At 40.3% G+C, this 9,912-nt stretch overlaps 1 pseudogene; it reads right to left on the reverse strand.

Annotated features, from left to right (window-relative positions):
* Positions 1-224: 224 nt before the first annotated feature.
* LOC118003484 lies at positions 225-6,040 on the reverse strand (annotated as a pseudogene).
* Positions 6,041-9,912: the final 3,872 nt, after the last annotated feature.

The raw sequence follows: 9,912 nt of genomic DNA on the forward strand, positions 1-9,912 counted from the left end.
GTGTTGATGACAAGAGTTGAAAACCTCTTTGGCTATTCTCTTTTTGTAAAATCACTCATCACTGGGAAAGTTGGTCCAGCTTGTAAAATTTGGTTCGAATCTCTTATAAACTCTTCCCCTCAACTTTAGAGGGCTTTCAGGGGAAGAGAGCACTTAATATCTTATTTTTTTGAGGGTGGGTTCACTATTTGTGACAAATATCCCACATCTGTGATCCTCTTCAGTCAGAAATTCTTTGAAACGATATGGTAGGTCTTGGTCAGTCAGAGGATGGAGTCATTGGACTCACCATCCTGCGAATGGCCCCACAGTGTAGGTTTTAAACTGGCCGTTGAACCTTGTCAACCTCGGCCATATTCAGCTGGATGGATGCGTGGTCCTTGGCACAGATGATGTGGTTGCTGGTGTTTCTGTGACACAGACAGATCCACGAACTCGCCCACGTTGAGGACACGCCTGCTGCCACCACCCCAAGCACAAGCGCAGAAAGGAAGTGTGCGTCCCCCCCCACTTAGTATCTTTTTTGAAGACAGAATGCTCCTCCCTGATTGCCTGGAGACCAGATATTCTCCAGCTAGGAATGTGAAGCAATCCGGTGTGATTGCAGGTTCAGATGGGGCTCATTTGCAAGGTGTAGGAGCAGGTGTGTTTGAAAATTACACGAAGGAAGGCAGAGGTCAGCAACCTCTTTGGCCATCTGCAGGAAGAAACAATGTTGGTATGAGGGTCTTGAGCCAGAGAGGCATAAGAGAGGGTGAAGGCGTTGAAAAAAAGAAAAGACAGAAGACGTAGTGGGGACGAGGAAGGATGAGAACAATTAAAGGACACATGTTAAGAATGGGACTGTTACTCACAGCCATCTTAGTTCCAACTCTGCCTCTGGTCATCCCCTCCAAGGAAGCCAGGCCCTCTTACCAGAAAACCTGTGCTTGAATCAGCCACAGATGCATGGGGCACAGGCTTAGGGGCAACTAGGAAGGCTGGGGCATGGGGGGAGTCAGTTAATTCTATGTACACTCTTAGAGTCTCGCTGAATTTCACTCCAAGTGGGTTTAAAATGGCACCCAACGTCGACTGGCTACTATCTACTATCCCTCTTTTTATTCTCCTTTTCCCTTTATTTCAGATTACTATTTTTTTTTTTAGCTTGACAAACATGACCTCAGTGCCTAGTGACCCTTTTGGTTTTGGTAGGTATCTGTCTTGATTAGCAAAAGGGAAATAGGAAATGACATTTTAAGACCAAGACACTAATAAAAGTAAAGACATTTCTTGTAAGCCTAAAATTCTGCTAAATCACAGATTTTTTTTCTTGAGCAGTTTGCTTACAATCCTGGAACCACGTTTCTCATATCTGGGAAATCTATTTTACATTGACTTCTTATATTTGCTACATTTTATATTGACTGGCTTTGCTGTATTTTAAATGTATTTGTGTCTAGACTTGTGGGACTTTAGCTACAGCCAATTTCTACATTATTAAGAGGGTTATTTTGAGTGGCCCCTGTGAATAAACCTAATTTTCCCCTCTGATTAGTGCTTAATTTGAAATTGTGCAATGATGAAATCTTTCTTGAGTTTCACTTCCAGATTCCAGTTTCCATTCCCAGAGGTTGCTTTTGATTACATAAATGCTTTCAGGGTGATTATGTGGGCAAAATTGTATATTAGGTAGTTTGGGTGCTTTTTATAAGAAATTGTGTTGTTTAGAAAGAAGGACTGTGAGTTAGGTTTTGAGGTTTTAGGTACTTTACAATTACATGATCACTACCTCTATTCAAGGCAAAAATATACCCTGCATCTGCAACCCTGCATAATTTTGTCACCCAGCCTTTGATTGAAAAGTCACTTCTTTTTAAGATTCCACATTCCACAGCAGGAAGATTTTTCTAGATCTATACATCAGGCTTTTCAGTGTGTATATAGTCTCCTGTATCTCTCATTTTTCTCCTATCTTCAGTTTTTCTAATAAATATCTTGAGGGACAAAAAATAAGATATTCATGCTATTCCCCCAAACTGAGGCTAGAAATCAGAACACATGACTTCTTTATTAGCCAATATTGGCACCTATGAATCTCTGTATATATACTCTCTGACCCCTGGCCATATAACTTGGTAACTGCCTCACAGATTCACAGCTGGAGAGGAATTTTGCCCCTGAATGAGTACCTTGACTCTTAACCTTACCTAATTTAGATGATAGCAAGTGACGTTTGGACTTAGAGTTGATGTTGGAACAAGTTAAGATTTTAAGGGATGTTGGGGTGGGGTGATTATAGTTTGATGTGAGAAGGACATGGAGAGTCAAGGGCAGGGTTATGAGTTGAACTGTGTCCACCTCAAATCACTATGTTGAAGTCCTAACCTCCAGGACTTCTGAATATGACCTTATCTGGAGATAAGAGTCTTTACAGAAGTAATCAAGCTAAAATAAGGTCGCCAGGGTTGGCCTTACTCCCATATGGCAGTGTCCTTATAAAAAAGGAAAAATTTGGGCACAGAGACATGCCCAGGGGCAGACAATGTGAAGACACAGAGGGAACACTATGTGAACATGAAGGTAAATATCTACAAGCCAAAGAGAGAGGCCTAGAACAGATCCTTCCCTCACAGTGCTCAGAAGGAACCAACCCTTCCAACACCCCTTGATGTTGCACTTGAAGCCTTTAGGACTATGAGGCAAGAAATTTCTGTTGTTCAAGCCATGCAGTTTGTGGTACATTATACAGTCACATACAGCAAACTAACATAGGCGGCCAGGCTGGACTGGACTGGATCATGGAACAGACAAATGGCCTATAAGACCTAGTCATTGCTATAGATATTTTCTACATATACACATCCAGCTTGCTAGAATATAGTTTTCTGTGTCCTTCTTTTTCATTATCTTCCATTTTTTATAATTTCTCTAATTCTCTAGAAATCTCAAAGAATTATCAACCGCCAGTCCAAGGATTACACCCACAAACTTTCAGTAATATAAGATGTTATTCTAATATCCGGAGATGGTGAAAGTTATTTTTTTCTACTAGTACTTTTACTACTACTACTATCAGCTAGCATTCATTGACCACCTGTCTTGTTTCAGGTAACGTATTAAGATACTATCTTCTTTAACCATGATCACATTATAGGCATGAAGTAGTAGCCATCATTGTTTGCTTCATTTCGGAAAGGAAAGCACGGAGGCCAGAGGGTTTGACAATTTGGCTCACCCGGCTCGTTAGTGACAGAGCTGAAAATCCTACACCTGTATGATCTTCATCATGTCTCTACTCAGAGACCCAAATTCTGAGATTGAGAAAAAAGAATAATCAGAGTAAGATTTAAGCAGGGAGGCTACAGAGAATAAATCACTTTTGTTTCTTAAAGGATGCTTGGAAGGTATCCTTTAAGAAACAAGTCACGTGACTTTAAGCATTTCTAATTTTTCCCACTGAAGACTTTTCCAATAGCAAAATCTAACATGGGTAGTCATTGCATCAATTCACATTTTAAGCCACAAACAGACCAGAAAGTCTTGCTGCATCAGCTCAAAGGAACATTCTTCTGTAATCAATTAAAATCATTGCACTTGATTATTCCATTCCTGCCAAGAAACAATTTAAAAAGCCCGTTCACAACAATTTGTTTTACAATTTCCAGGACCACTAAAATAACCTCCTGAGGACCTGGAACTTGAAAAGAGTTTTCCAGTGTTGCCTGAGGACAGTATGGCAGTAGAACAAACAAACGTAAGCCTACTTAGATCTTAATGACATCCATGTGAAGTCTACATTCTTCGTTCATCAAACTTCAGTTTGTAAGTTATAGACGTTGTCATGGGACATGGCTTTTACTGTAAATAAACAAAGGACTTTGGTGACCAGAGAACTGGGTTACTACTGTAGTTCCACCATGCCCTTGCTGTGTGTACCTTAACAAGTTATCATTCCTCACTGAATGTCCGTGACCTAATCTTTAAATGGAAAGAGCAACGCTTACCTCACAGGCTGTGAGAGTCAAATAGAATAGTGAGCACAGAACATCTGGCACATGATTGAGACCATTAACTCTTACTTCCATCCACCTTTTCTTCCCTCTTGTTCTCTCAGGTGCCCAGCATGTTTCTTTGCCCTTATGTCAGCTTGCCAAGGGCTGATATGCTGAACCATGGTAACTAAACAAGTTGACTAAAGCTTGAGTCAGACTCCTTATAAGGCCAATTTCTAGTGTATGTTTTGCTGAGGCGGAAGTGAAGAATACATAGGTCATGTAGTATCCAGCCTCCACCTGCACAACAGTGGTTAGGAAATCTCAGGGGAGACAAATTTTGCTTTTTTCTCCCCCCCCATTTTTCCCATTTAAAGACATGTATTTATCCCCATAGTTTCCATTTGTGTGTGTGTACAGGCATGTGTATGTGTGTGTATTAAGTTTACCTTCTGTAGCTATTTCCTTTCCATGGCCTTGGCTTTAGTTTTGAGTCTCTGATCTGATCTTCCTTCTGGATGGACCCTGGTCTACACCTCACTTTTTTTAGTCAGTTAAAATTCTGTAGGCTATCAAGAATCGGCAGATGCCTGAGGGCAAAAGCCTGCTTCCGTGTTTTCACTCCTCTGTGGATTCTCCCTCTCAGATTTCTGGTATCTAAGCATTTCTTTTAACTTTCTGGCATCAAATTAATGCATTTCAAAACACTTTATATGTAAAAATGTTTTTCTTCCACATTTTCTAGCTACTCTCTACCATCTTCCATATTTTTGGGAATAGAAATTCCAGTCTCAGAGATTATTTCCAACTCTTTCTAAATAAAATGCCAAGGAAATCTTCTGTTTCAGGCTGCTCAGACTGCCATAACAAAATACCGTAGGCTGGATGGCTAAATAACAGAAAATTATTTTCTCACAAATCTGGAGGCTGGAAGTCTGAGATCAAGGTACCAATATGGTTGGCTTCTGATGAGATCTCCCTTTGAGCTGCATATGGTGCCTTCTCACTATGTGCTCACGTGATCTCTTTGTGGGAACATGGGAGGCAAGGAGTGGGAGGAGTGAGAGAGAGAGAGAGAGAGAGTGGAGAGAGCACAAACTTTTGGTATCTCTTCTATAAGGGCACTATCCCATCATGAGGGCCCCAGCCCAATGGTTTCATCTAACCCTAATTACCCCCCAAAACCCCCATTGTTACAGGGTTCTTGTCTTGAAGAGTCAAAGAATGAATCTCGCGGACACAGAGAGGTGAGATGATAGTTTATTAAGTGAAGGTGAAAACAGAAAGAAGAAAAAAGCTCTCTAGAGTGAGAGGGGTCCCGAATGGGTTGCCACTGTGGGCTTTCATTGGCAGTCTTTTATTGAGAACTGACTAGGAAGCTGGTGGCCTTGAAATTCTCCTGCCATCTTGGTCTGAGCAAGGACTATTGATAACACCCTTCATGGTTTACTTCTTCTTTGAGGTCTGGTCATTTTCTGTGGTGACGATGTAATTGCCATTAAAAAAAAAAAAAATACCCAGGGCAGAGTAGTCTGGTTTGTTCCTTTATCTCTTGTTCTGCTCTGTCTCAGCATCTCTGCCTGCCAGGAATAGTTCCAGAGCCTAGTCAGGGGCCTCCTATCTCTCCCTGCCTATACCTTAACCCTTTCCCTACTCACTATCTCAAAGTACCATTACACTGGGGGTTAGGTCTTCAACAAATCAATTTGGAGAGTGGGGGACACAAATATTCAGTCCATAAAATCCTCTTTCTGAGCCTGAAATAATTGCTTCGTGCTATAGGTATCACACAGACCTATCTGATCTTCAAGTCCATCACCTTTAATATGAGGAGAATCCAACTTAAAACATTGTTGTAAAATTACCCAATACTATACTGGGTACAAAACAAGGTTCAAAGTGCCCAGCACAGCAGGAACTTAACAGACAGTCTTCCCCCTTTTCCTTTGCCTCCACTCCCTCTGTCCCCGGAGTGGCTGGATGCAGCTGACTGGTGTATGATGGCCATCTCCAGTGTCAGTCCAGTGATGCCGGAAGTGGTACAGCTGTGGTCCTGCTTACGTCATGCTGTCAAGACTTTTCAGCCTTTGTGTCACCAGAAAGGGATAGAGTGGAGGACGATAGCATGAAGTGAAGGCAATTACAAATTTTTATGGAGGAAACAGGCAAAACCAAAACCAAACAAAAACGAAGATGACACCTGGATACTTTCTTTTCAAACTCACAATGGAGCCCAAAGTTGTAAGCCATCCAGATAGTGAGCTCGCTAAAACAGAAATTAATCACCTATTTGTATTATAGTTTGAAGATTTAAAGATCTTTGGGGAAGATGTTGAAAAACCTCACTCCAATTAACCTTACCCTATTAAGTATTCCCTGCCACAGATCAGAAGCCAAAGAATGGATTTCAAGGGTGAAAGAGCAACACCTAGCCTCTTTGGCCATTTCCCCAGAAGGGAAGAACCTCTGGAGGGAAAAGCAAGCAGCTTTAACAGATAGGACTGATCGACGTGCATCTGGGATACAATATAATTCTTCTCAGAAAGGGTTGAAATGGGACAACCTTCTGATTTAATTTTAAGGGCTATTTTGAACTGTGTGACCTTTTTCTGAATTTGATCTAATAACAAAAACGGATTATCACGTGATATCACGTCAGTGTGTATGGTCTTGGCCGAAATGCTGACCTAGACCATTTAGAACCCATTTCTTCTCTCTGATACTCTTTTTCACCTTGCATACAAAGTGGGGGGAAAAAAGAAAATGGTATTTGGTATTTCTTCTTGGGGACAGTCATCAAGTAAAAAGGTTGGTGATTCTGGTGGAACCTCTGAGAATTAAGAGATTTTAACAGCCTTAAAATATTACCAAGAAGTACTATTTTAAAATGTCTCTGTGACCTTTCTGGTTAGATTGGAAATGAAAAATAAGACACAAGCACATTTTTTCTTATTCAAGAGATGTGGAAAACCCTCATTAACAGACCAAGAAAATGGGGAAGAAGGAAAGAAGAGAGATGAGAGAAAATGGGAACAGATGCTACAAGACCACGTTTATACTCAAATTTTTATTTTGTGTGCAATTTGTGGAACACCCCTAAAAGTTTCACTCTGCCTCCTAGGACTCTTTCCCAGATGCTGATCCTCTTTCTTTTATTCTTTAAATTTTAATACTAAACTATATCTTTTGCCAAAATTATTACTGGGAAAGAAAATTAAAGGATTTGGCCTCTGTCTCAATCTCCCATTTTAGTGCTAGCTTCCCAGCTGAGATTGTGAATACAGAAATCTATAGAATTTGTAGTTAATCACAAACATAATCACTCCCAGTGGGTGGTACATGCCTCATTCCAGGTTTCTGGCTCCTAGGAAGGATGTTATCACCCCTACTGTCTTTGAAACTTCCCATGGGTTTGATCAGGTCATAATACATACACACATTTATATGTCTGTGTGTGGGGGGGTGCGCATGTGTGCGTGGTAGAATTAGGTAGAACTAGGCAAACAATCATCTTGATTTATTTGGCTCCCCTGGTAATAAATTTGGGTGTTTATTGGGTGCAAAGCAGTTACTCCATTTTCATTTATTACAAATAAATATTTTAAAAAGCAATGGTATTATCATGGAGCTAAATGGATTTTACAAACATGATGGAAAAGAATAGCAGTAGAACAGGTCTGCTTAAGAGAGCAAAAGAAGTTGCAAAATGGCCAGCAGGTGTAAGGAGTACAGAAATAGTAAGGAAGGGAATGGCTCAACCTGGCAATGAGGGATATGGGCATATACCTCGTTCAAACTGCAACTGATTTTCCATCTAAACGGCTACTTTAGCTTACTTGGTGTGTGGATGGAAATGCTGATAAGGCCAAATGACTGCCCACGCTCATAAAAGTTTTATAGAAAAACCAATATTAATAAAGGTCTCTGAAAATAGAAATTAGCCTGCTTATGTGCAAGTTGATCAGTACAGAGAGGTGTATATACAGCATGTCCCCTCTTCTGAAATTACTTTAAAATTTATTCCTTCTTATTGTAATCCTGCAGAGTAGATGGAAAGAGAGAGTGTGGAAAACGAGTGCCACCATGGAAAAGAAGCCCAGTAATATTCTCCCACAAATGAAGTGGAATTATTCTTAGGCTCTTTTTAGAATTCACCAACATTTCTTTTGTAAGAATATATTATGCCCTCAGGTTTGTTTTTATTTATAAATGCCTCTGACAATAGTTATTCAAGTCCACATTTCTGATACTGTTCTGTCCTGCATTAGCGGGAGGGTGTGAGGTGGCCCGTGTATTTGAAGGTGGCACGTAAAAACACTCTGAGGGAGGAAAGGGAACTCACAGTTAGTTTACATGCTTCATGATTGGGTACACTCTGCGTTCTTTAAAAAATCAGGAACATTTATAAATACGCGTCAGAATGTTTTCTTAAGGGGCGCCTTCGGCTCAGGTCATGATCCTGGAGTCCCAGAATCGAGTCCCACATCAGGCTCCCTGCTCGGCGGGGAGTCTGCTTCTCCCTCTGCCCTCTTCCCTCTTGTGCTGTCTCTCATTCTCTCTCTCAAATAAATAAAATCTTTAAAAAAAAAAAAAGAATGTTTTCTTAAAAGCTACAGTATCAAATCCCGAAAAGTTGATGGAAATAGGGAAGAGGAACACAGAAACAATCATGTATTTACTCAGAAACAAAATGTTTTTCTTTTTGATCTTTAAAACGGTCTGTTGCTTTAAGGAGTATATCACATGTGAAAATATTCGGCTTTATGTTCAGAAGTAGTTCATAAGAGGTGGCTTCCAGGTTGGGGTATTCTCTGCCAGAGGGATGTATAGACTTTTTGCTAAAACCGTTTAACTTTCATAAAGAATATTGATATGGGAAAGGGTACAACCGTAAGCCTCTTCAGTAGTTTCATATGCATTTCTACTTGAGCTTAATTTTTTTTTTTTTTTTTTTTTCCAGACAGTGAGGCAAAGCTGGAAGCCATTTTGGAAGTTGTATCTTAAGTTGTAAGAAGGGAAAATACCCAGCTTAGCAGATTTTTTCTTCTCAGCCCTAAACCAAGAAATGCAGCCAAATTTTAGCTTGCTTTCTTTTCTTTCATTTCTACCCTGAAGATATAATTATGGCCCCATGGCCAATGCATGTGCCTCTGGATAACTTACTGTACAGTCCAAAGTATAAAATGTCTGGGGTAGTAGAAGCACGGGGCCTTGAGAGGTAGAGAATGTATATCCTACTCATGAAAGCAGCTATGGGATTGGGGGGAAATCATTTCATCATTTGTCTCATTTTACTTTGAAAATGGGGAAGTTATTGTAGAAGAGGTCCCGAATCATTTCCAGCTCTGCCACAGCTGATTCTAGAAATAGAAAAACAGAAGGACATCTGCATTTGTCTCTCAGTCTATCGTGATCCATATAATCCTAAATAGATTATATAGAATATATAGAATAGGAAATTCAGGATTTTTTTTTCCTCTCTAATTGTGTTTCCCTAAATATTTTTCATATTCACATTAGCATCTTTTTTAAAACAATTAAATGTATACAGTCCTACAGAATTAAGGCCAAGCAAACTGGTGCTGTCTGCTCTATCACATATGTCAGCTTCCCTTGTGGAAAATAGTAACTGTATAAATTTTTAAAGTTCTTCATTCATTCATTTACTCTCTGAAAGAAGGGAGTTAACAAACAAAGCAGATATCCTGGGGGGAGACTGTCAGAGGCGGAGGTCTGCAAGTACAAAGACAAAAATGGGAGCATGCTTGGTGTATTTGCAGAAAAGTAAGGAGGCAAGCCTGGGAAGGCACGTTTGTGGAGATCAGTTGGTAGAGGGGTGGGAGAGGGCAAGGGCTGGGTCCTCTATGTATTTAGAAGCCATGGTAGATGTTTTGGCTATAAGACGAAGCTATTTTGGTTTCACCACGGAGTCAAAAAT

The sequence above is a fragment of the Mirounga leonina genome, unplaced genomic scaffold (assembly GCF_011800145.1).
Source record: "Mirounga leonina isolate KUSES-001 unplaced genomic scaffold, KU_Mleo_1.0 Mir_91, whole genome shotgun sequence".
In the NCBI taxonomy this organism is placed as follows: domain Eukaryota; kingdom Metazoa; phylum Chordata; class Mammalia; order Carnivora; family Phocidae; genus Mirounga; species Mirounga leonina.